General features: G+C 42.4%; 1 protein-coding gene and 1 long non-coding RNA gene across 2 annotated transcripts in view; both read left to right on the top strand.

Moving 5' to 3' along the window:
* The window catches only part of ASIC2 (acid sensing ion channel subunit 2), a 416,369-nt gene that overhangs the window by 127,658 nt on the left and 263,042 nt on the right, over positions 1-25,669 (top strand). The window lies entirely within an intron of this gene.
* LOC122188354 lies at positions 19,316-22,853 on the top strand. Its single transcript, XR_006181564.1, has 3 exons — positions 19,316-19,404; positions 19,504-19,656; positions 22,804-22,853. It is a non-coding gene; the product is annotated as an uncharacterized LOC122188354 (long non-coding RNA).

Here is a 25,669-nt window from a genome sequence, read left to right on the forward strand (position 1 = left end):
TCTCTCTTCTGCATGCTGTTCTGTGCAGAACACGGCGGTACACTGCACTGTTTCAAACACCTCAGCCCTTGTCTATCAGTTTCCTGCAGCACAGGTATATGATTGCTATGGGCACCAGGGAGATTTGAAAATTAGGTCATGCCTCTATTTATGCAAAAGCACTTGACTGACTTTACTCACCTCATACTGTTAGAGAAGTAATATACGTGACAAAGCCAGAGGTTCCAGCACATCAAATACTTTAAATTACATTAAAATCTTGCAAGACTTTTTGCCGAGGATCTTAACTGGTGTGAGCAGACATCTTGAAGTGCAGCATTACATCCTTGTCTTCCCAAAAGCGCCCAGATTTTAATAAGAGTATTGTCCTTTTGTCTGTCTTCTTTTGCTCACCTCTCTATTGAACCTGAAAGCCCAGGAGAAGCTCAGTTAATTATTTCCAGTTGTTCTTTAAGACAGCTGATTAAAAGTCACTGAGGCCATAATGAAAGCCAGCCAGCTTTCCAGATTCCATATGAAAACCATTTGCCTTTTATTCCCTTAGGCTGGAGAGGGAAGATTGGAGTTAAAACAAGGGGGAGGGGAAGGAAACAAAAATTTTCTCGAGAGGCAATTATGGAAATAAAGCAGCTACTATTGCTCACGAAATAGTTTTCTAAAGAGAGCGTGGCACAGTTCATGCTGCAAAGCAGTCTGGTTTGAGGAGTGTGAAGAATAGATCATCTTATTGTTGCTGTTGTTTTAAAAGCAGCTTCTGAGGCAAAAGGCACTGCTCAAAGGCTCTGTTCTCAGTGGATGCTGCCTGCTTAGCTTGGAAAAATGGAACTGACAGATGTATGGTTTTGTGACAAAGGTTTGAATCAACTGATTTCAAGTTGCAAAGAGAAATCCTGCTCAAGATAGTTGGCACTTCTTATCATTGGAGATTACGTGTCTGCTGAATAATTCTTTCTGAATCTTTTGCAACTGCCTGAAATTGTGGCTCAAAGATGAGCTGCTGTCTTCTGTCAAATAGAACAGGAGTTCATGGTATTTACGATAAACATCTACAGATGTCTTCCAAACTCTGCTTGTTATCATTCGCACACAGTTCACTTCTGCAGTGATGTGGAAAACATGCAGCTTCACATCCTATGTGTGGGTGTAATGAGAAAATGCACTGTGGCCCTTCTGGCTTCAGGAAGCAGAGAAGAAGACCACCTTGTCCTTGACAGTTTGGCCTGATGTGAACTACCTTCTAAACTCTCCTGTGTTTCATTCCAGTATGAAAGCAGCACTTGAATACCATGGCTGCAGTTTACAGCAGCGGCCCTAGGTCAGACCTGCCTTTCCTCCTCAGGTTGGCCACAGCTGTCCCCTGTGGAAAGCAGGAGAAAACTGATGCAGGTCTGGAGGTGATGTGACCTCCCTGCCCAGCTGGTTATTCTGCTGGTTCGTTATTCCTTGGATTTAGGGAGATGTTAAGCATTCTCTTGGATGTTTCCATTAGGAAATGAAGCTTATTGCCAGGGTGTTTTTCTAATAGCTGATGTTTTTATCCTTTCTCTTTCTAGTTGCTCCACAGAAATACCTTTCTTATTTTAGGAGCTTGCCTTTCTAAGACCTGCACAAAAGCAAAGTGGAATCAGTGTTTTGTGAAAGACTGAGAATCAGAATTACTGTACTTTCCCTTTGCCTTCTGTGTTACAATAGGAAAATTACTTAAATGCTCTGTGCTTTGGTTTACCAATGGGATAGTCAGTGACCTCTGTAGTAATTGCCTTCAGTAGCTGGAACTGTGGATATTCAAGACAAAATTTGGACTACATGATGACACTTGATTTACACTCCTTAGTGTTTCATTTATCACTCTGCTTAGTGCTTTTGGGTTAAAACTGCGTATGTGCCTATTTCCATCTCAGCTGTTTTCAACAGTTTCAGTCATTTCTGAGAGTGAGACATAGAGAAAACATATCATTTAGGTAGCTGGAGAGGAAAGGGCGACCACAGTGACCTTACTGCTAGCATTTCTTAACTTTCAGTGTTCTGTTTTGAAATATTAATGGTCCCTTAGTGTACTGGCTAGTATGGAATTATCCTTGTAGTATGCTGAACGCTTTGCAGAACACATAAAAATATTCTTTGCACAGATGCGTGACGTGACTGTAAACATGAGGCGGGATAAGTTCCTAAAATATCACCACGTGTGCATATATTTTAGGACTTTGCATGAATTGGGTGCTCTTCCCATCTCTACAATGATTGTTTGTTTTGGGGGGGAGGATATTTGACTCTTCCTATGATCCAGAAAATAAAAAAAAAAGGCAGCTCAGTTCCGCTAGGACTGGATATAGGAAGGTAAGTGTCAGATTGGCATGTTGGAGCGGGGGTTGTGGGTGACTACTAACAATTTATTGACACACCAAAAGCAAAGTCAGTATGTCCTGAAAGGGACGATAAATCTCTTTGTTCACTGGAGCAGAATATATTGCTCCATCTACTCGGCATTACATTAATTCCAGGATGGAGGATTTCTGTCTAACCACACAAATTCCCACTGGCACCTGGCAGAGGAGGAAAAAAGAAGAGACAGGTAGTCTGTGAAGGAGGTTAGGAGAGCAACTGAACTTCTTGGCGCTTGTGGCAGCCAAGTGGGATGAATTATTAGTATAGCTAGAAACAAACGAATAAAAACCAATCCTTTTAAAAGGTCTGTGGTGCCCAGGATATTGTATTTTGCTAAGCAAACCAGAAAAGTACAGCAATAGCAGAGACTGTATCACATTTCTAGGTAATATGTGTTGTTTCCTGGGATTAGTACTGAGCAGTGCTGGGTTCAAAGTATGAAAAAACAAAGTAACTCCGTCCTTTTGTTGAAAAATTTGCAAGGGCTGCCATTTTTCTATCTTACTGGTTTCTGAGGGGTAGTGATTAGTCTGTTAAGGACTCGTTGTGCTTCCCTCAACCAGTCATAAAGTCGACTTTCTCCTTTGATGACTATAACAGCGCTGAGCTCTCAACATGGATGTTAAGCTCAATTAATTTGTTAAGTGCTTCGCTGTAAGGATGAAAACTGAATTTTAAGTATTGCTCTGTCAAATTCCATCTTTCTTTGCTATCTGTGCAGAAGGTATGCAGATGCGGTTCATGCTGGTATATTCTTAGGCTGTTCCTTGCTGTGCTGTTCTGTATGGATTATTTTTACATCCTCTTAATTCCAGCACTCCATGTGCCTCTTATACAGCGTATCCACAAAAGCAGTGGAGCTAAAAGAGGAGATTTCCTGGCTAAGTGCTGGCCTTAATTAAGGTGCCAGAGTTCTGTTTCAGTTATTCAGGGGTTTGGAGGCAACAAATTACAGCAGTGGAAGAGGAAGGGGGTCAAGCTGTCAGCAAATGAAGTTTGGAAGGCTGGGCTCAGCCCCAGCCTGTGCAATACCTCTGGTCTGACAGTGGGCGAGTCATTTCCTTGGCCTGTAATCCTCATCATACAGAGGGGAATCTCCTGCTGTTTGTTCAGATGATGTAAAGCTTTAGATAAGTGACATATATTTGCTATTCATGTGAAATTGGTTATTTAATTCTTCTGACATTGCCTTACTATCAGGAACAAATTTGGCAGCATTGAGCGGCTGGGGTTGCTGCAGAGGTGTGCAGGCAGCTCATCTGCCTTTTCATCTTCCTCCCAGTTTTGGTGAGGCAGTTATTGGATGTCTGAGGATAATGCACCTCCTGTGGGTGATGAAGAGAAACAGCCTATGTGGAGAGAACTTTGGACACCTCCAGACTGCTTGTTTCTCTTCACTGACTGAATATAAGGCTTCTGTGACTAGCTTAGACCTGTACAGCTGACTTTGAAACAGGAGCCACTGTCCCTGTTAAGACCTGTGTTAAGTTCAAGATGAGATAGGGCCTAGCTCGGTCCAACAGGCAGCCTTAGAGTTCCACAAGATGTTCATGAGTGATGGGGAACAGGAGAGAAATGTTCCTCCAGACTTGTCTGCCCAGTGCAGGATGACTTTGTTCCAAGAGGTGCTGTAGCTCCTGCTGTGCTCCCTGCATGTACTGTGCAGGGTGCTTGCTTGGCAGACCTAATACCCTGCTACGATGGTTGGTTGGAGTCTGCCAACAGGCTGTCATCCTCATGCTAACAGATAGGACCATTCTTTTAAAACCCATTAGGTAGACTGTCGGTTGTTCTCTCTCCCCACTGAGGCTCTGTTGGAACAGTGCTGTTTCTGAGCAAAATATCCTGAGTATTTCTTCCAGCAAGTGAGGGCTTGACAGGAAAGAACCCAAAATATGGGGAGAATCTGAGTAGAGTCATCTTTTGAGAACAGGAGCAATGCTTGACATCCTTGCACCAGCTGTGCCCTTCTGCTGCCTGCTGGTTCTTGTAGTGCTGCAAGGCCTTAGCATCTGGCTCTTCTCTAAATACTCAAATCCCTGGCACATCATCCACTGGAGAGCAGAGATGACCCATATCTCTGTGCATGGTAGGTGGATTTCCATATATTTACTGGCCATTAGGGATCTCAAGCTCTGGTAGCATTAGGATTGACAAATCAAATCTAAGCAGTCGTGCTGTGCTTCTGTATTTTCTGCCATGCTGGGCTTCGTGCCCGAGGAGACTGAGAACTGGTGCATTTACACAAGGCCTTTATCTTCTTTGCTGGACACAAACAGAAAAGAAATCCCCCCAAGTTTAGGTGTCTGAGTTGTCATGGGAACGTCTCCTTTCAAATACTCCAAGAATATCTTAATTGCAGTGGAGGGACTAGGTGTGGAAAATGATGCAGTTTGCAGCTCCTCTGCCCCATTGCAGCAGAAGCTGCTCACAAGCACGTTTCCCTTCACTAGGGATCACTGTGGATGTATAAAATCGAGTGAGATCACCCCTGCCCTAAGGGTAACAAGCAATCACTACCTGACATCTTGCATGTTCTCTCCCATCCCCAGGAGCAATTTGTAACCAGGGCTCTAATTCTGCTCACTGCTGAGTGACTCTGCTGATATCATTAGAAACAACATGTGGAAAATCTCATCCTTTGGGACTCAGATTCCTTCTACTTTTGAAGAGGGAGATGCAAACAACAAAAATAAAGAATAATAGACATAGATTTCTAGATCATAGACATAGAATTACAGTGCACTTGTTCAAGACCACAATCTTGCTAGGGTGTGTTCTTTGTAGAGAAAGTAAGGTGGTCACAGGATTGCCAGGTTAAATTGAACAGCCCTGAATGAAATTCCATCGAAGGAAGATATCGGTATTTCCATAGAGAAGTGAAGAATTCTGAGAACAGATATTCCACTACCCTCCTTTTATTTATTGCTTCCTTCACTTTACATCACTACATTAACAATGTTGTCTGCCCAGAGAAAGTGGCATAAATATTCTCTTTCAGATAACAAATATTTCCAGATCAGTGGTGATGTCCTAAATAGGATTCTGAAGTGCACTGAGTGGCTGAATGAGAGATTGTGTTCAAAAGGTGTAAAGGGAAGCAGCATACATAGCAGTTATGGGCATGTGGTCCCCATTAATGGACTCAAAGGGACCTTTGGTTGTGATTGAGAGAATTGGCAGTTTGCTTCACAATTCTTCCTTATGCTTGGACAGCAGAATTTGTTTCTTACCTCATGCTCTCATCTCATACTTGTGCCTAATGGTGGGCAAACAAAGGGGAGAGAGAGTCGTGATCCCTGGTCATAAGCTGAACATACCCAGCTTCATTTCAAGACTCTGGCAACTTCAGCAACTTAGCTTAAGGACCATATATTGTGAAGCATAAGCAATCCTTTGAAACTCAGAGGAGGGTTGCTCATAAACTGGTTTATTTGCAACCAGCAGGCAGGCTGAAAGCATCAACCAGAAAACTGTCTCCCCATGCCTACTGGGAAGATGTGTAATGGAGTTCCAGCAGCTCAGTACAGATGACATCTTTTGCTTAACGATATATAGCTTCTACTTCCCCTACATCTTCTGAGATGGAATTCCTCATATCCATACAAACTTCCTAATGAAACTTCCTTTCTAGATGGGCATCCGTGTGCTATTACTGAAGTCCTGCATTGCTTTTCTTCTCTTACTCCTATGGGAAACACCTGAGCATGAATAAACAAGTGAAAAAATTACCAGTTTTAACAAAAAAACCCCTCATGCCGATGAAATGTCTTACTTCCAAAAGTAAATGAAATCTGTGATCACTTCAAAACATGCATGTGTATTACATCAGTGGAGATTCTAGGGAGCACCTGCCACGCGCTTCTCAGACTATTTCTACACAGAACAGTTTGGGTTTCTATCTGCTCAGCTGGTGCTAGAGTTACTCTAAAGACAGAAGTTCAGCAAAAGCAGATGCCTTGTTCAGGAAGGTTCCGCTTCCTGAAGGACTGTTTTTACCATGTTAATGAGCAGAAGCTTAGTTTGTGTTTTATGAACCTCTGAAACAAATTATTGTCCATTCATTCCTTCTTGGTGTGCAAAGTTAACTCCTGAGGTCAACTGTGCTTTTTTTTCGTGGTATCTTTGCTGCTGGTGGATGCCAAGCAATTGATTTGTGCGCGCTATGAAAATGCCAACCCAGGTAGAAAATATTTATTATTGTTTTAAGTGCCAAAAATTTACTTGGCTCTAGGAGAAATGAAATGAAGGCAGAGCCTGAACAGAATAGGTTACTAGGTAATAAATAAAATGAAAGAGCACATTCTAGGAATTCAAACAAGGTCTTCAGAGGAGATGTAATGCTTCATATCAAGTGTGTAGGTTCACATGTCTGCTGAAAGGGGGCAGGAAAGGGTCTGTCTCTTGTAGTCATTGCTCTGTATTCAGCGAAAGCAGAACACGACCAGGAAACACAACTCTTCTGATAATGCCACTTAGCAGATGGCCCGTTAGGGAGACGGCTGGATATGTCACTGCACACCTCAAACTGATTAATTTCCCATCCTCTGTGCAGGGAGACAAATTCAAGGAGCAGGTCAGAGGGAGCAGGCAAGGATGGGGAACAAAGAACGTGTTCCATTGACTGTCACTGGGATAAAATAGGTCTGGGGGATTGCAGTGATACTGAAACCAAACCATCGAGTACGGATAATTTAAAGAATGAAAAATGGGTGGCTGGATGCTTCACTGCAACTGACTAGTTGATTTCTCCAACAGGGCTATTTGCTTCCTTTGAAACAAAGGTATTAGGATTGCTGCTTTGAATGTTGATGCTTTCAAAGTGTGCCCAGCAAGTGAAAGCTTTTGGGAACATGCCTTAAATTCAAAGATGAATGAGCAGTCAGACGGGACCAACTAATACCTGCTGGGAGGAGACTGACTTGAAGCAATGAAGCCCTGTCACAAAAAGGATGTAAATCATAGCTGGAGAATGTGCACTATTTTACTTTTACTCACTTCACTGTGACTGCTTCTTAGTGGCAGATGGCCCCGCAGTTTTGGGAGGGGGCTGTCTTGCATAGATCTGTGTGTGTTGTAGGATGGGCTTCAGAAGAACATACCACACTTGCCAAAAATAGTCAGAAAAGCCTTTTGAAGCTTCATATGCGACAAGGTTGACTTCTGAACGAAAATCAGAGCTAGCTCTGATCTTTAAGCTGTTTAACCAGAGACGTTGGTCTTGCCCTTTATCTTCGTCATGTCAAGGAGTTCCTTTGAGAGTATCATCTTCACTTTACTGTCTGCACTTTGTCATCTGATATTTGAAGAGAACTTCGAGGATAATTCATTCAGTAGTTCAGGTTATTTTAAGCTTACAAAGCTTCCATGAGGAGTAGGACTGAGTACTTTGGTTCAAGTATAAATAAGTCACTGAGTTCTTACTGTAAATATCTACTCCTACAATGCTGCATAGAGAGCGATAGATTCAATCCTTAAAACTCTCAGTACAGATAGTTTAAACCTCAACCTAAATTGGCCTTGGCATTTTGAGAGTACTGGGGGATGGAGAAGCCAGGAACATGTTGTTGTCTTCCTTGCTGTTGAAAGAGAAAATTTGAAGATTGCAGTTGTTTACTCTGTATCAAGGGAGCAAGACAGACAAGAATAAACCACTTATTCTGATCTTCATCATTGAAAATGAATTCTAAAGGTCAGAATATTACTCACTATTGGGGTTGAAAAAAAATTTTTTTCTAGTTAAAAATCTTTAAACTGGAGTATTGCTTTATACGAATACAAAATGACAAAAGAGAAGGATAAAGGATAAGGGGAAGAAAGAAGTGTTTGCATCAGGGAATTCTTGTTTTGGGGAAGGGAGTTTGATTTCTTTTGATCTGAAGATAAATTTCTGTTTTTAAATCAGACCAGAACATTCAAGAAATCCATAACTGGGTCCTAAATTTCCTGTTTGCTGCCAGGGACTGCAGGCAGCCAGCAGAGCTGAGACCTGGTCTGGGAGATCCAGCTCCAACTGATCCAAGCACGCACAGGCATGGAGGCCCTGGATGTGAGATGTGTGCATTTTCCCTTAGTTTGGAGCACAGAGCTCACAAAATGCAACTGTCTGTCAGGGCAATAATGTCTTGCAATTGCTATCCCTAAAGCCTGCAGTACTGGTGACAAGGGCCACCACCTTCTACTTGGCACAACAAAGCGTTTCTGAAAGAGGCACTACCATGAGTTTCTTGAAAGGAAGCCCAGCATTAACATTAAATACTTATAAATACTTATTAAATACTCCATATTCAAAGTGAAATAAAATGCAGTAGAAAGCAGCTGCATAGCAAATGGATATATATGAGCTTCCAATTCTAAGTAGCTTCTCATTCTCTAGGAGAAAAGTTAATTGAAGAAATATCGTAGTCTCCTGAAGGTCTATTGGAAATTTCTTCTAACGGCTGAAAATTTTTTTGGGCTTGTCAGTCTGCTTTGAGCAAAGCCATTATAAAACAGTGATGTGGCATAAACTGCATCCAATAATAAAGCATAAAACCTTTCTTTCCCCCCCATGTGGACGTTTTCCCTCAGCGAGGTGTACAGTTCGAGATTTTTGTTTGCTTTTAACAACTTCACGTTTCTCAGATCCTTCCCTAAAAACAAAACCCAACAAACAAAACAAAAACAAGCAACCAACCAACCCACCAGATCCTGAAAGCATCCGTGCTGCGTGCGATGCTGAACGCTTGCTGTTCCTTAGTCTTTTTTTACTCTTTTTTTGGCAACTGCTTTTGCTAGAGGGGAGAAATCAAAGATGGGTAGAAAATCAAGCTTAAAAATGTAGAAAATGTAACTTCCCTATTTTGTGGAAATGATGAAGGGGAAAAGAAAAAAAAGTGATGAAAACTTTCCATTTATAAACTGGAACTGCTTGTCAAAGGCTCTTCAAGATGCTTTTAGACACGCTAGCTCCCTGGCAGCAAGAATTCCCACACAAGTATCTATGATGAGAGGATAAAATGCTACGAAATCCATCCTTTTATCCTCACACACTGTTCCATGTGCATGTCATTCACTATTTCAAAATCAGCAATTTATTCAGACTTCAGGCTGTTATTGCTGTGTACAAGTTGTACCTGTTGCTGAATACCTTGAAGAAAGATGCTTTAGAATCCCAGTCGAGATATGTCGCACTTCCATATTGCTCCAGAAATCTGTTTAGTCCATCTTTTCAGTTTAGTTGCAGAAGTAGAAAGGAATTGCCTGGGGAAAACATCACAGAATTGGCTTTTCCAAACCACAGTCCTGGACATCCTGAGCAGAAGACCTGAATCTGTTCTGGGAATAAAGGAGGTGCAAGGAGGACTGTGAAGCTGGTCATCTCCCAAGTCTTTCTTAGCTCCTAAACTAAACCGTATAAAAAGAAAGAGATTGGAAGAAACCAGAAGCAAAATCCCAACCTATTGCTTAAGGAGCAAGTCTTGCCTCACCTTTTTCAGGTAAGAGCACTTATAGGCATGCTGGGAATATCTGTTACATCCCTGCCCATTAACTCAGTCCTCAGAGAGCTCTACTGGCCCTTCTGAGCTGCCCACGGTACGTGCTGGAAAAACAGTTCTCAAAAGTGCTGAACCAATGCAATTCAGGTGGGAATTGAAGCAGAGTGCTGGAAATCTCCATCTTACAGCAGCTCTCAGGCACTGCAGGACTCCCACTTCCACAGCTGGGGCTGCTGAGGTTATTAGCTCCAATTCAGATTCCCTTGGCCTCAGGTTAAATTTCAGAAGCAGCTCACACCTGCTGGATGTTCACTGTGTTTTGATTGCTTCTAGGAAGAATGATGCTGTATGTACTAACTTGGCACTGGGGAAAGAGATCTTTCCTTAATGTTCTATTCTGTCAGCTAATGAGGATAAATAGAACTAGAAAGACTTCACTGCTTTCTTTTCTGTGTGTCACGGCCCTGGTACTCTTCTTACACATCCCAAGTGTAGTGGAAATACCAACTCACTGCCTGAACCAATGATTGAGCACCTGGTGGAAGGTAGGGCTAACCCAGGGGAGCTCAGCTGCATGCAGTGCAGTGCAATGCACCTGAGTGACTGGAAGGGCTAGAGTCATGATCCATCCCTTCACAGACCTCATTTAAGGGTTGACAGTGATGGCAAGGGTATTTTCTGCACACCTTAGGCCTTCTGAAGGTAAGCAGCTTTATTTTTAGTACCCACAGCTGTTGCACTTGAGCAAGTCTTCAGTTGCTGCAGCCTGGGACCTTGCTGTTCTCCTGTTGCTGCTGTTCTTTCTATCATATTACATCAAGTACAAACACATATAGCTTTATTTTGTGCTGACTGCTTGCTGGGGTCTAGTTGTAAGTGCAAGTGGCTTGGTGTAGGCCAAAAGCTCATGAACTGCATTGTGTCCTTCCTTGCCATGGTAGCAGGAGACATAAGGGAGTTTCAGGCAGCCTTATGCAGGGGAGAAGAAGAGTGATTTCAAGTCATAGCTGTGCTTGTTTTCTGTGCTGTGGGTTCTGGTCCTATGCTGTGGCTCCCAGCTCTTAGTCATGAAATTGAGCAGAACATGTAATGTTTATGTTGGTTAATTGAAAGCACTTTTCCCTGGAGGATGCTTACAGTGCAAGCCATTACATCACAATTAAAACTTGTTTGATATCCACGCCTGTATGAGTATCATAGGCCATTTCTGAAAGAATGAATTGCTCTACTTACTGTTCTTACAGTTCCACTTTGTGCAAGAATGCAGGGTCTGGTTGTCTTTCTCAACCAGTGACCTGGCTTAACACATCCAGTATCTACCAGCAGCTGTGTCTGATACTTCTAAGAAAGGCAGTTAGTTCTCTGGAAGACTGTGCACCTTCCTAAGCACCGAAGTAGTTAAGTGCAATAGATTATTTTATGCTTGCTGAAGCCAGCTGATTCTTCAAAGCATAATGCCTTAAGAAAAGCCCTTCTGATGCTATATTCTGGTGCTATGTAAGGTCACTAGCCTTGCACCAGTGTTTATATGACTTGATATTGGAGAGGAGGTTGTCCTTGACTGTGTAACACTGCATCTTGATGATCCTTTATTTACTCAGTCAAAAAGTGGCCTGACATAGAAGTGCATGCAGCCCCTTGGCTGACCTATGTTTTTTGGGCCTAGGGTATAAAAAATGTGCTCCACACACATGCACTGTTATCTGTTTAGGCTGGTGAGTGCTGGCTGTGGGACAGAGTAGTTAGTATGGGTCATGTACCTGGTGCAAGATGGGCTGGGTTGCACCAGCAATGAACCAGCATCTCAGATGCTGCCCCAGCTGGCTTTGCTGTCACTGAAACAGGAAGGTAGTGAACTTTTCTTGGAGTTTTCTAGAAAGGAGCATTAATGAGTTCCAAAACCTGAAACTCTTATTTGAATTGCAACCAACCTTTCTATTTATGTGCTCTGATAGCTGTAATTCTCTTTTCTTTTTTGTGTGTGAAGGGATAATTTGATGGTTGAGTATAGAAAGTTACTTGTGACATGCTGAAGAAGTAAACAGTGGCAGTGCTGATACTGCAAGCTAATTTTGCAGCGGCTGGTGAATGCTTCAATGCAAAGGGCATTTATTTTGAATGTGTTACAATTTTCTGAAAGCAAGCCTCAGCTGTAAAAAGTTGCCCCTGACCTGTAGACACTTTGAAACAATCTGAACCTTATATGGTTATTTCTGACTATAGCCAGAGGCTGTAGAATGGGTTGGGTTTGAAAGGGACCTTAAAGACCATCCAATTCCAACTCCTGCCATGGCTAGGGACACCACCCCCAGCGCAGCAGGCTGCCCATGGCCCCAGCCACTCTGGTCTCGGCCACATCTGCTCTCGTGTACTCGCATCTCTTGAAGCATCCTCACCGCTCTCATATTGAATAATTTCTTCCTTGTGTCTAATCCTCTTCTCTTCTAAACTTTTGTCACGGAGTTGACCAGATCAATCTATGTCCGTGACAGGGGCGACAGGCCTCTGCCCTCCCCCCCACCCCAGTCCCACAAAAAATGGGAAGGAAGGAAGGAAGGGAGGAAAAGAGCCATGACAACTTTTTATCCCTGGTCCTATCACTGTAGTGCCTGACAACCCCAATTTATTGCAGAGTAGCAGCTGAGCACTGGGACTGTTCATGTTTTCAGTGGCAATAGAAAGCAAATCCTTCCATTGAACCTGGATTAATTTCCTAGATGGGCTTTTAGTGAATGTCAAATTGGGATTTGATTTTAATTTTCTATGAGTAACTAACTATACTGCTCTATCACAGTGATTGCTACTAGCCAGGTAATTACAAGCACATTATGTAAAAGCAGCATCTTAAATCCAGTTTAATATTAATCTATGTCAAATTTACAGTGACAAGGTGCTACTCTTACTAAGGAATATTGATGTAATGATACCCTTACAAGAATACAACCCTAAAACACAGCAAGCAGACGTTTCCTTTAGAGGAAAGGAAGGATGTAGTTTGCTCTCAGAGCCACTTCTATTTCTATAAATTCTGTTTTATGGTGCTGCCTGCTAGCAATTATGTTCCTTTATTTTCCTTTTGATGAAGAGAAGTTCAAATTTAAGAAAGAAATTTGGAGGAACGTACCAAGCTCTCAGGGATGTGCTTCAAATACCAGGATTTGAGGAATTTAATTCCTGGATCTGCTCTGAGCAAAAAGAAAACACTTAAGTGGAAATCAGTGGAACTGCTCAATTCCCCCTTCCTCTGTGTTCTGTCTTAAGGAGCCCCTTGCCCTCTTTGGCACGGGGGGTTGCTGGGGCCCTGCATACAGAGATGTGTAGACAGCTGTGTGGTGGGCCTGAAGGGGGCTCCTCTGCTCAGTCTGGTTCTGTGTAGGCGAATTAGTCCTTGCAAAATGAAAGTTTGGAAAACAATAAAAAATAGGGAGAAATAATACAACCCAAACTGCAAACCCAATACAGCTTTGATTTATTTTTATTTATTTATTGGTTGCTGTTAGAAAACCACTCAGCAAGTTGTATTGTGTTGATTTCAGCATCAGTCCAGACTTGAATTGTCTCAGTAGTGGATGGGAGTCGTGGGGTTTTTTGTTATGCTTCCCCATTCTTGCTAAAAGCAATCTCCTGCATTGTGAACATGAGCCGTCCATGATGCAATTCAGTCACCAAAAGCATGGTGGTGACTATTACAGAACATGAGCAGTTCTGCTGCAGTGTTTGGCAAGGGGACAGGAGGAGACATCAAAGCTGATGCACTACGCACCAGCATCCCCAAACAGAAATTCTCATTTCAAGCTTTTCATCTTGCCAGGGTTTTTTGCACTTAAAAAATGTTAAAATACTGCTGTTCTTTCCACAGGAAGGCATTTTTGTTTCTCAGTTTACAGCTGCTTTTGTGTTTGTTTCTTCAAACTTTCCCACATCCTGGTGGAATTTTCATACCATTTTCTGCCGTGCATGGGATACATTGCAACAAGCAAGAAAAGCTGGAAATCAGTCCATATGCCACCAAATGTCCAGCTTGTATATCCAGAATTTGCACGGATCCAAAGCTTAAATACTTCATGACCATAATTGCTTTTTCCTCTCCTGAGAATTTGGTCTCAGTTTGTAAAAACTCAGCTCAATGACAACCACAGTTCTTGATGGTCTTAACAAAAATTAGGTATATATTGCTGTCTCTGTCCTTTGGTATGACCTTTCTTTTTTCTTTAAAATGAAGTTGAGTTAGTCCTCATTCACCAAGTGTTCCAGGTTGGCCTATATTGAAAACTTGGAGCCATCAATATTTACCACTTCACGGGCTGCTGTTTTTGCCAACTTAGCAATTATTGTGACTTTCCTCCGAGGCAGTGGTAGAATTATTGACTAATGTTTGACAGAACCGGGCTGTGAGGAGATTTGGGACACAAGGGAGAATTAGAAACGTGCTGGATTTTGGCTTCTTAGATGCATAACACTTCAATGCCTTGTGCAGCATACCGGGTTTGTACCGTTACTGATCAGTAGGTGTAATTTCTGATCAACTATCTTTACAGCAATATAGCTGTATTACCTTTGTCACCCTGCTGTGCCAGACCTTTAGTCTCAGCAAAGGGAAAAATAAATGTGTATTTGCTTGACAAGAGTGAGACCAAAGCCATGGCCGGCAACTGAGTGAGGTCTAGGCCAGCTGTGCCTCTTGGTGCTGATGGAATGACAAATATTAATGCAAGTATTATTCATGTTATGAATCCTGCTGCCCTTTCTTGTTGTAAAGGCATTATTTTCCATAAGAGCTCCATTGGTAGTCCTAGCATGTGCTGATATCCAGCCTAAGTATGATCAGTTTTCATTATGTTTCTGTCTAGTTCATAATGGGGCACAGAGCATTCTGAGCCGTGGTGCAGGTAATGTTTCAAAATAAAATAAAAGGAATTAAATACAATGCAGATGTTACAGCACGTCAGTCTCTATTTCAGTGCCTGCCAGAAGAGACAACGATGAATGATGGTAGGAAGGAAAGGTGCTAAAAGCTTGGCAACAGAGTTATTGTCTGTGATCTTTAAGGTGAGTGAGCCAGGAACCAAGGAACTGCAAATCCTGCACGTGGCAGAGCTAGAGGAGGGAAGAATTGGAGATCTTAGGCAGTGCAGTTCAGAAACAACTATTTGTGTGTCAGGAATGGAATAACCAGTGTGCTGTCTCATTCTGATAGTGAGTTAGAATTAGCTTTTTTGTAGGTATGTCTGTAGGCTAACAGGGCAGCAGTACAGGTTTCTTAAGAGAAAAGGAGTATGTAGGGCTTCTGATTCAGTTATGAAGCATATAAAAGGATGAGTTTACGTTTTTGGTCAGCTGTTCTCCATTCAGTTAAACCTGAAATGAGATTGACTGCATTAAAGCTGTTCTTTGCTGAGTTCATCCATTGTTTATAAAGGAAATTCAAGAGACATAAGGGGCATTTAAAGATAATAGCATTGGGTTAATGCTGTATTGTATTATCATGCTTTGGAAGGATGCTTCCTGGTCTGATTTTATGATATTGCAGTTAAATGAAAATGAGTTAGCATGCCAGCTTCCCTGAATTGGGTTTCTATTTTTTTTTATTTTTATTTTTATTTTAATTTCTGCTTTTAAAAAGAGTGCCTTCTGAAAAGCAAGGAGCATCTCCCTCTTGGTACCTTCCGCAGTGGATGCTGAAGAAAACGAGATGTTCCTACCCTGCTATGAAATGAGGTCACCCAGGGCAAAGTGAAATCATGCTGTTGAAATACTACATGGCATTATTTTCATTAGCAGTGGCTCAGCTGCACAACGCTTTACTTCTGGCTTTGCTAAAAACAAGATGCGTTGGGAAGCTGTAAATATTTCAGTTGCAGGTTAAAGGGTCCCAGGTTCATTGCCTGCCACTGGAAGTTTGGTCTCAGTCTGCATCTCTGCCATCACTAATCAGGACAGTAATCCACTCCTGTTTGGATCGTTGTCCACTTTCTAGTTTCGAAGATGTTGTCTCGAATTTACCTGTCTGGTGGGCAGCTGTGTTAACCCAAAATTCAGGCTGCTTCCTCTAGAAGATCACAATCTCTATGCCTTGACCCATGTGATGCACGCAAAGGAATGAAGCATTACTGTTGCTTTGTGTTCCTATTGATTCTATGAATAAATGATAGGCTCCGTGTAATGATGAAGTGGTAACTGTAGTTTCCTTAAGGGTGTAAGTGCCAACTAAATGTTTAAACCCTGTGTAAATAATTGAAGTATCAGCCTCTCTTCGAGGGGAGGTGATGGGGTTATAATTTCACCTCTCCCTGACTGATCTGCTGCTTGGTGCAGTACCTTCATCTGGGAAACATAAGCTGTTTAGAAGGCTGCCTACAGTGTTTTTAAACCAGGTTTTTCTTATTTCTGCCAGTGTGTCAGTGAAGCATTTTAGCATTGCTCTGACAGCTGCACAGGTGGGCTGAGCTCATACTCCAAGGAATACCTTGTTAAGGTTTGAAAACCCAGTTCTCTAATGTTTTGTCATTTGGGCTTTTTATTCCTTTATGGATTTCACAAACAGTGAGGCAATTTGGGAGGTTCTGAGTGTCTCATCTTTATGAAACAAAAGGCATTTACAGGATTCAGGAACTGACCTGGGAGAAGGTGAAGGCTGGGAAAAATGCAGAAAGAAGTCAAGTCAACCTGGAGCATAAATATCATCACAAGGTTACTATTTAGCAGCACTTTGCTAAGGAGAGCAAGATGCTTTGTTGTAGTGGGCAAAGAGAGGAAAAAATGTAGATCCCTCCTTTAGCAGTTTGTGTAAAAGAAGCATGAGAATTTAAACCTCTCAGTGAGGAAGTGCAGTAAACCTGTAACAGTTTGCTGTGGCAGAGATCAGGTTGTTCTTGCTAACAAAGCACTTGCCTTTGTAGCCCATTTCTTTGTGAGCTGATGTATGTGTAACACGGGTGATAGCAGTGGGTTGGTGTCTCGTGTCCTCGTGAGATGTTAATGAAGGCAGGATGCATTTTCCAAGATGTTGACTGTGTTAATCTTCAGAGTGAGTTCCTCTAGTGATACTGTAATGCAGGGTAGATAGAGCCACTAGAGGAAGATATATGAGAAATACTGCGATGTTCCCAGCCGGCAGAAAGCGTTTGCTGATGTGTATATAAATTCCCATCCTCTGAGAGTACAAACAGAGTAGTAAGAGACAGGGAAACTACTCTGACACTCATCCCTTGAACAGTTTCTGTCAAGTCAGAGAGAGAAACAGGTTAGAAACTGCTAAGTGTGTGGCTTGGTTGAGAAACTTGTGGTGAATTATCCTGAGGGGTGCAAACGATGCATTTGGAAATTTTGAACTGTGGGAGTGTTTAATATTCCTTGTCACAATTACTATAATTTTCATATAATTCTTTAGGCTGAGTCTAATTAAAGAACAGATGTTTAACTTCTTTATCATTTTCTTAGCATGTATAGATCTGAAAGTCATCAGGGAAAACTGATTTGCATCTAAATATGTGTGGTGTTACTCGATCTATGATTGTGTAGCAAGGAAAGAAGAGGTTAAAAGATATTTCTTATCTTAAATTGGCTACAAGCAGGCTTAATAAACCTTTAATAAGAAACAGTGTCAATTTATAAAAATGCACTGAGTTACAAATTGAGGAGCTGTGCAGTGGATAACCTGTCTGAGCTTCACTTCTCTGCGGGGCAGATCTGTGTATGGATGGGGGATGTTGCTGGAGGTGGTGAGGGGCTGCATGATCCCACCTAGATTTGCTGGTGAACCTGAACTGGAGGCACAAACCATTGCTGCAGGTAGAACTAAGTGGCCTCAAGAGAAGCAACTGCATGACAGAGGGACCCAGCTTTCATGTGCTGAAGGAGATAATCCTAGCACAAAGCAAGCAGGGCCTCCCATGTGGGCAGTATAAGCTTGTTTCAGGATCCTTTGTGTTTACAAAGAAAATTCTGCAGTCCATAATGAAAACCTGGAAGCTGTGCCTGTGTTGGCAGCAGTAGCCAAGGCATCCTTGGAATCTAATCTGGGTTTAACTAGCAGTACTCATACTTCTAGCTTCAAGGGACTCGTCTACAGGTAAAGCCATTTTTGGTTAGCTAATTTGGACAAGTTGTATGTGATCTTCCTTATTTCCCTCTTTGACAACAAACAAAAAAGAAAACTTTTATTTCAGTTTAGGAATGGTGCTTAATAAATAAAACGAATGGTTATGGAGGAGGTAGACTAAAAATGACCTTGCAGTGGTCTCTGAGTGATGAACTGTTGGGGTTTCCCTGTGCATTCTCTTTCAGTTTTATTGCATTTTCTAATCTTCTGAGCTCTCCTGTGCAAAAATCACCAATGATGGGCTCTCAGCAGTACCTACCTGACTTGGGGCACAAGATACAAATGAGTGGCACAGAGCAGTAGCTTAGTCAAGCTGTGGGGTTTACTCTCTTGGATCAGCTTAGGCCTTCGAAGTACAATGCTAATGATGTGTAATTGCTTTCTGAATTGGTCTTTTAGAGAAAGTAATTGTATTATAGGAGCTGTGAACCTCCCTGCATGATCTTGCAAAGAAATGCTAAGTGGATAGATTCCCTTTCATGAAGTGTGCTCATCATTGAGTGTGCTGCTGCTAAATGCCCTTCCTAGCCAAGGCTTCCCACTTTTAATCCTGCATTGCTGCGTTACCAATCACTTGTTCTTTCATGTTGAAGTTTAACTCTTGATCTCCGTGTCTCCAGCTTCAGCTACAGAATGAGCACTTTTCCTGCCAACAGCCTCTTTTCTCAGAAATATTTTCTTACTTTGCACTGCTCAGTAAAGCGTACAGTGACAAATCTCTCTGGTGTTATTCAAATTATTTATTGACTCCATCAGAAATGAGCAACCTCCTCTTAGTAACAGCACAGCCCAGAACACAACCTGGAAGCCCTTGGAGAATTGATTTTACTCATGGAAGTTTTGCATGCTGTGGCTACTTCAGACTAACACAGCCCTCTTGTTCCTGCATGTTCTTGGCCAAAGTCTTAAAGGTTTGCTGTTGGTGGGTGCAGAGCTCTGTCCTGCTGGGGAGGGCCACCACAGGCCCAGAGGTGTTTTAAGACGTGTACAGCTCCTTCATGTGTTCTCATTCATGGATTATAGTGAGCAGGTTTAAGTTCTTCTGATGAGCTGGGGCAGGATTTATATCCAAACTGTATGTGATGCACGCTATTCCAAGCAGGGTTCATTAGGTGCTGAGCTCTTTTGCTTTTGATTGTCTGCCATTATTTTGTGTATAGATATTTTTATGTTGCTTTGATTTGATTATTCTAGCTGACGAAGAGCTAGAGCTTCTTTATTGCTCTGATTGCATGATGTTGTGTTTTCTTTTGCTTTAATAAGAAGCTTGCCAATTTGTTTTTCATGATTCATCTCTGTATGTCTTGAGGCTTCTTATTTTTGATGAGAATTTCACAGCTTATATTTTTGCAGTGTTTAGGATGAATGCTTATTAAGCTTATCATGATCCTGAGGCATCAGCTCAACAAGATACCCAAGCTTGTGCTTCATTCTTATCATGTGAGTAGTTCCAGTGATTTCGAGGGAATTTGCTGCACATCTTTTAATCTAGACATAACCATATGCAAAGTGCTGAACTGGGGCTTTTGTTCTTTATAGAACAGCTTCTGAAGGAACTACTTGCAGCTTTGGCATTGTCTCAGGAATGGTGTTGTTTTGAGCCCAGATTTGCCAGACTCATTCAGAAATCATGGGTTTGCACCTCTCTGCCATTCAGGATGTGAACTAAACAATCAAGATATATTTTTAAAGGTAAATTATTGAACTTTCTCTTTGGTTGAAGAGCTGTATTTCTTCTAAAACCATCATGTCTGAAAAGTAAGTATTTAAAATGGAATTCATTTAATTTAGTGTCTCCGGAACCTGAAAAATACAAGCTCTGATTCTCAACAGAAGGAATTTCATTCAGGTCTCAGCTCCAGAGAGGCTTGGGGCTTTTCAGTGATATCCTGAATTGTGAGATGTAAACATATCCCAGAAGTGCACCCATTTTAGTGAAAGATCATCAAGTCAGAAGTGGTTACCAGTGAATCAGGGAGCTGGCTTGAGTATGTCTGAGCTATAGTTAGCATAAAGGTACTGAGAGCAAACTTTCCAAACATCCGCACTCTTGAACCTCAGAAATATCTTCACAGGGTGCTTTGGGGAGCAAAATGGGCATCCATAGGGAAACTTTAATACAGGCAAAACATCCAAGTGCACTTAACTGTGTTTCTGCCTGCATGTCAGTGTGTTTTCTCTCTGTCTTGGATACAGAATCAGGCAGTTGACAATGTGACATGGATATGCTGTGGGATGGACCACGTATCTCATGGGGCTAGAGATGTACGCAACTTGCAGCTGGAGCAGCATGATCTGAGCTGCACCCAGACCCCCCAAAACTATTGGTCACCAGGACAGCATGGCTCACTTCCAGGTTCTCAAGTGCCTTTGCCATTATAAAACACTCATGCTTGCTATACTCAGCACAGGTGTCCTTTGGACCTGTAACATAGAAGAAAATATTTTTTCCATCCTCCAGGGGGGAGCTCAAAAACTGCCTTTTTTCTGTTGGGATGTACCTAAGTCTTTTAATTTCTTTTTTCTTAGTAGTGAAATCTGTTCACTGATCCCAAAATATAGCATGCTTCTTGGAGATATGGGAAGTAAAAATCTAGGACCAGAATATTTTAACAACCCTTATCCCAGTTATTTTACTATCATTTGGAGTACCTGGAGCACTGCATCCAATTCTGGGCTCCTCAGTATAAAACAGACAGGGATCTCTTGGAAAGAGTCCAGCGGAGGGCCACGAAGATGGTGAAGGGCCTGGAGCATCTCTGCTATGAGGAAAGGCTGAGTGAACTGGGTCTGTTCAGCCTTGAGAAAAGAAGACTGAGAGGGGACCTGATCCAGGTCTATCAGTATCTGAGGTGTAGGGGGCAGAATGGCGAGGCCGGACTCTTTTCAGTGGTGAATGGAGACAGGACAAGGGGAAATGGCTGGAAACTGCAGCATAGGAAGTTCTGCACCAATGTGCAAAGGAACTGCTGTACAGTGAGGTGAGGAGCACTGGAACAGGCTGCCAGGGAGGTGGTGGAGTCTCCTGCTCTGGAGATGTTCCAGACCTGCCTGGATGCCGACCTGTGCGACCTGCTGTAGGGAACTGCTTTGGCAGGGGGTTGGACTCGATGAGCTCTGGAGGTCCCTTCCAACCCCTACAATTCTGTGATTCTGTGACTTCCTATCTTGTCTATCAGAATGAACCAATCCAAACAAATAGTGGTGGCATTTATTTGTGGTTCTTTCATGTTGACTTGAATATGCTTTTTTTTTCAAATTGCTTATACTCCTGTAGACAGATGGTGGATTTCTTACCATCCTCTGTGATTTTTTGAAGGCTGCTGGTTTCCTTTTTGCTGTAGAGGGAAAAAGGGGGGGAAAACGTAATTTACAAACATAAAAATATCTGTGATAGAGCTTGAAGGAAAAGAAAAGGAAACAAAAGAAAAGCCAGTGGCTAAATTGTCAGTTGACTGACACCAATTAGTAATATCTTTGGTGCAGGAGAAACAACTCAATGTATTGGGTTTAATTCAAATCCCCTTGGCTTGTCCTTTGTAGGGATGGAACAGTTGGAACAACCACATCACAACAGCAGTAATAAAAACAAATCAAAACAACTTCCCCATGGCAGATCATGAAACAAAGGCCTGGTAAATACAGGCATACTTTAGATGTTTCTGCTGATGGCACACAGAACATGTTCTGTGCAAGCATTCAGAGTATAGCTTGTACTGATGCTGCAAACACAGGCATAGTCAGGGCATCTGGGCATTTCCAAAGATTATTCCCATCAGCACGAACTCTGATTCATCTGTCTCCCCTCCTCTTCCATCTCATCCAAAATGAAACAAAGCCTCCTGGGGAAACGTGTGCCAATGATCAAAGGGAGCTCCATCATAAGAATTCCACTTAGGGCTAATGAGAAGGTAATTGTGGTTTAAATAAATACCATCTGATTGCTATCTTTGCATATTTACTGGAGGCAATGACAACAGCTAAGCTACAGCCTGTAACTTATCAGCTGGACCCACGACTAGCCCGAGTAGCACAATTCTTGTAGTTTATTTTGTTCAGACTTAAGCTAATCAGAACAGGGTGCTTTTCCAGTGGTCTGGATATCTTATGTGATTCCCAACAGCACTGAGGTGTTGGGATCCTGGAAGGCAGAAACTAATGGAAACTACCCTTTACAATCAGCTTCAGGCCTCCTGGCATTCATGAAATTGAAATTCAGTTGTAGGAGCACTGAAGAACTGGGGAGTTAGGACTGTTTTTCTTATGTTTCGTGCAGAAAGCAGCTCTTCCTTTGATGGCTGATTGCCCTCAGCTTGCTGTATGCTGAAGCTGGTTGGGCAATACTTGTGAGCCCACTGGGAAATACTTGTGAGCTTTAGGGTCGTGCTGCCTATCTAACTCTAATGGAAACCATAGGATTTCCTTGAACTAACCCCCAATGAAATTACAGCAGGTTTGGTAGAGAAACTTCCCGGCTTTATTTTAAGAATGTCAGTGATGAGGAATCCACTGCAGTTGATTGGAACCCACTGATTAATTCTTAATCTTATCCCTTTGTCTAGTAAGGAAAACTTCTCTAGTATCACATCTTTCTTGCATAAATTGTTATTTTATCATATAATAAATTATTACTTGTTATTATCAGCTGCTGCCTTTGGGAGTCTAATCATGTCCAAGAATTCTACAGCAGTTGTTTGCCTGAGCTACATACACTGATCCACAGCAGGGCTCAGCATTGCGAGTAGCTGTATCTGGAGAATTCAGGAGGAAGAGAAGAGGTGCACAGAGAAAATATTCAAGTTTGTACTCTCCCTCAAATCCTTCCTTCAACTTCTACAGATGAGTCCTGAGTTCTTTGCTGGAAATTGACAGAAGAAAGCAGTGAGAGGGATCCCAAGTCCCTTCCTGAGAAGGAGAAATAGGGTAAGTTAGGACCTGCATGTCTCGTGCAGAAGGACTCCCAGGCCCATACAATCCCTTCACACCCTCACTGTTGTGCTGCAAGACATACATCTCTCAGATGTTTCCTTTTTTTGTCCTCTATGGTGGCCCCTTCCTCACTGTGTAATTCAGCGACGTTCCCACCAGCAGCACTCCATGCCCAAGCCCCTGGCACCCCACTGCCAATGCACCTCTTACTTATGGAGAAGGAGCCTGGTGTGGGCTGGGCAGGAGGAGATGGAGCTTCAGTAAAAATGCACAACTTCTGGAGAGTGAGAGTGGGGAGAGGTCCTGATTGCACCCACAGCCAGGAATTCTTTCTTCTGTTGTGCCAACTGCTCTGTGATGAAGATACTTTGTGAAATGTGACAAGTGGCTTTTTTACTTCCTAGATGTCTTCCCCCATTTAGAGTTAGAGCTTTTTTACACTTGTGGAGTCTTACCTTACATTTACAGATAGCCTCGGTCCACCTCTGCTACTGCACAGGCTGAGGATTTTCATAGCCCTGGCTCCAGCGTAGATCAGTCTCCTCCCCTCTCAGGTGCTACTCAGTGTGCAACATTTCTCTATTGAAAAAAGCCTTTCCTGTTCTCTGAGCTGCTTTTCTATCTCATTACACACAGACCATCGATTAAGCAACAGTGGCACTCAGGAAAAGGCAAAGTGGCTCGGAAGTAATTGATCTCCATTCAGTCTTTGTGGAAGAAGTCATAATCTATAATGGTGATGTATCTGTTCTCCCATGCATTTCTTTTTGCAGGGAAACACAAAACTGCTCAAAATTTTAGGACTTGTGCATTTCAGAATGTATTTGAAAAACAGCTTCTTGTCTGATTAAAAATAATGAAATTGTTGCTAAGCTACAGAATATGAAATTTTGGAACATCAAATTCAATTTCTGAGAAAGAGTCCTGTTTCTTCAAGCAGAGCCATTTTCACATGGTAGGTGTCTTATGCACATACATTCTAGGCTATTTCTTTGCCATTTCTCAGCTGTGTTAGGGCTGAGCAGGGATGACCACATTACAATGCTGTTGTGGCATTTTGGTCCAATCTGCTGTAATGTCAGTGCACGGGGAAATCCTCTGAGGTCTGTATCAGAGTACAGTGATGGATGGATGTATTGGCTCATTCTGAATGTTCTTGAGCTGGACCCATTGGAAGGGAGCTTAGTGTCAGTGTCGAGTGGTGGGATGGTAAGAAGGCTTTTGTGACACTGAAAGCCTTTGTGGCAATTACAGAGAGAAAGTGAAGATGTGGTAACAGGGCAGGATGCAAGGATGAGTACAGGGAAGGCAGGGTCTGAGCAGGGACAGCAGTGCTGGGGAATGGTCTGAGAGGGTCATGAGAAGAACAGTAAAGTACTCGCTAAAATATCAGATGCTTCAGGAATAAAAACAAAAACAAATTGTATGAAGATCTAATATTTGGGAATTCAGTATTTGCTGTATGACGCAACCTGGAAATCACAGGCCAGTATGTAGCAGGGTTGTGTGAACTTAACACTGGGTTGAGCTTTTCTGCAATATTAATGGTTCAGGCACTGTGAACTGCTGTCTATTTGGGCACTTGAATCCTTCAGTGAGCACAGGTCCTCTCTTCAGCTACGTGGGCTCTCCTGGTGCTATTTGGAAGCTGTTGATCCCAGATACTGAAAGTGAGATGCATGTACAGACTGCCCCTAGAATTGTCACTGTTAGCTGAACAGCAGTGGTACAGACAGAAAGGTGGATGGTGGCCATGCTGTTAGTAGCTGCTGCTGCAAAGAGCAGGGAAATAAACAGCACCCAAACCTGAGAAGATCAGATGTGATAGATGATTTGCAGCAGGCAGGAAAGAAAGGCAAAAGCAAACTCAAGAAACAGAGTGGTGATCTGGAGAGAAATGTAAATAGTCTGAGTTGTGGGCACTGACAGGAAAAATATAAATGCTTGTAGAATAAGAAAAGAAGCTAGCTGCTCTGCAGAGGTGTGCAATCTATTACTGGAATAGGTGAGTAAGAAGCACTCGCTGAAACTACTTCAGTGAAATGGCTTTTTGACACTGTGCTGGATTTGTGGCTGAGCAGATGCCTTTGAGGAAGAAATGGCTGCTTTCCACAAAAAAAAAAAAAAAAAACAACCACAATCCTTTTCTTTTTCTTATTGTAAGCCTGAACTCCTGAAAACCAAATGTTTCATATATGCCTTTTAACACCAGAAATTCTGCCAAGAAAACTTCAAACATTTTTTTGTGGCAACTGAAGGCAAAACAGCTAAATTTTTTCTTCCTTTCTTTCCTATTTTCTGTGAGAGTAATGACCAGTGTCACAGCGGATTTGTAGTAGGAAGGATGAGCAGGTTGCATCTCTGCAGAGATCAGCTCCATCGTGCTTACGGGCTGCTGGTGTGAGGAGGTAGAGAAGATAATTTCTGGAACTAAAACTCCAGCTGTCACAAAGACCAGCAGCCCAAATGTTCCCTGTCAAACTGACAAACTGTCTGAAACGTGAGCAGTGTTAAAGGCTTCTGCAAAATTTGACAGGGTATGTGTCCCTAAATCACTGGAGAGCAAATCCAGGTAAAAATATCTGTGCTAGCTTATTAGCATAAAATCATAGAATAGCTTGGCTTGGAAGGGGCCTCAAGATCAAGTCCCAACGCCCCTGCCACAAGGCAGGGCCACCCTTCCCTGTCTTTGTTGGCCATACCTCTTCTGATGGAGCCCAGGACACCTTTTGCTTTCCAAGCTGCAGGAGCACGCTGCTGGTCGTGGTCAGTTTGT

The sequence above is a fragment of the Lagopus leucura genome, unplaced genomic scaffold, assembly GCF_019238085.1.
Source record: "Lagopus leucura isolate 7727_CA_CO unplaced genomic scaffold, USGS_WTPT01 Super-Scaffold_100059, whole genome shotgun sequence".
Lineage (NCBI taxonomy): Eukaryota > Metazoa > Chordata > Aves > Galliformes > Phasianidae > Lagopus > Lagopus leucura.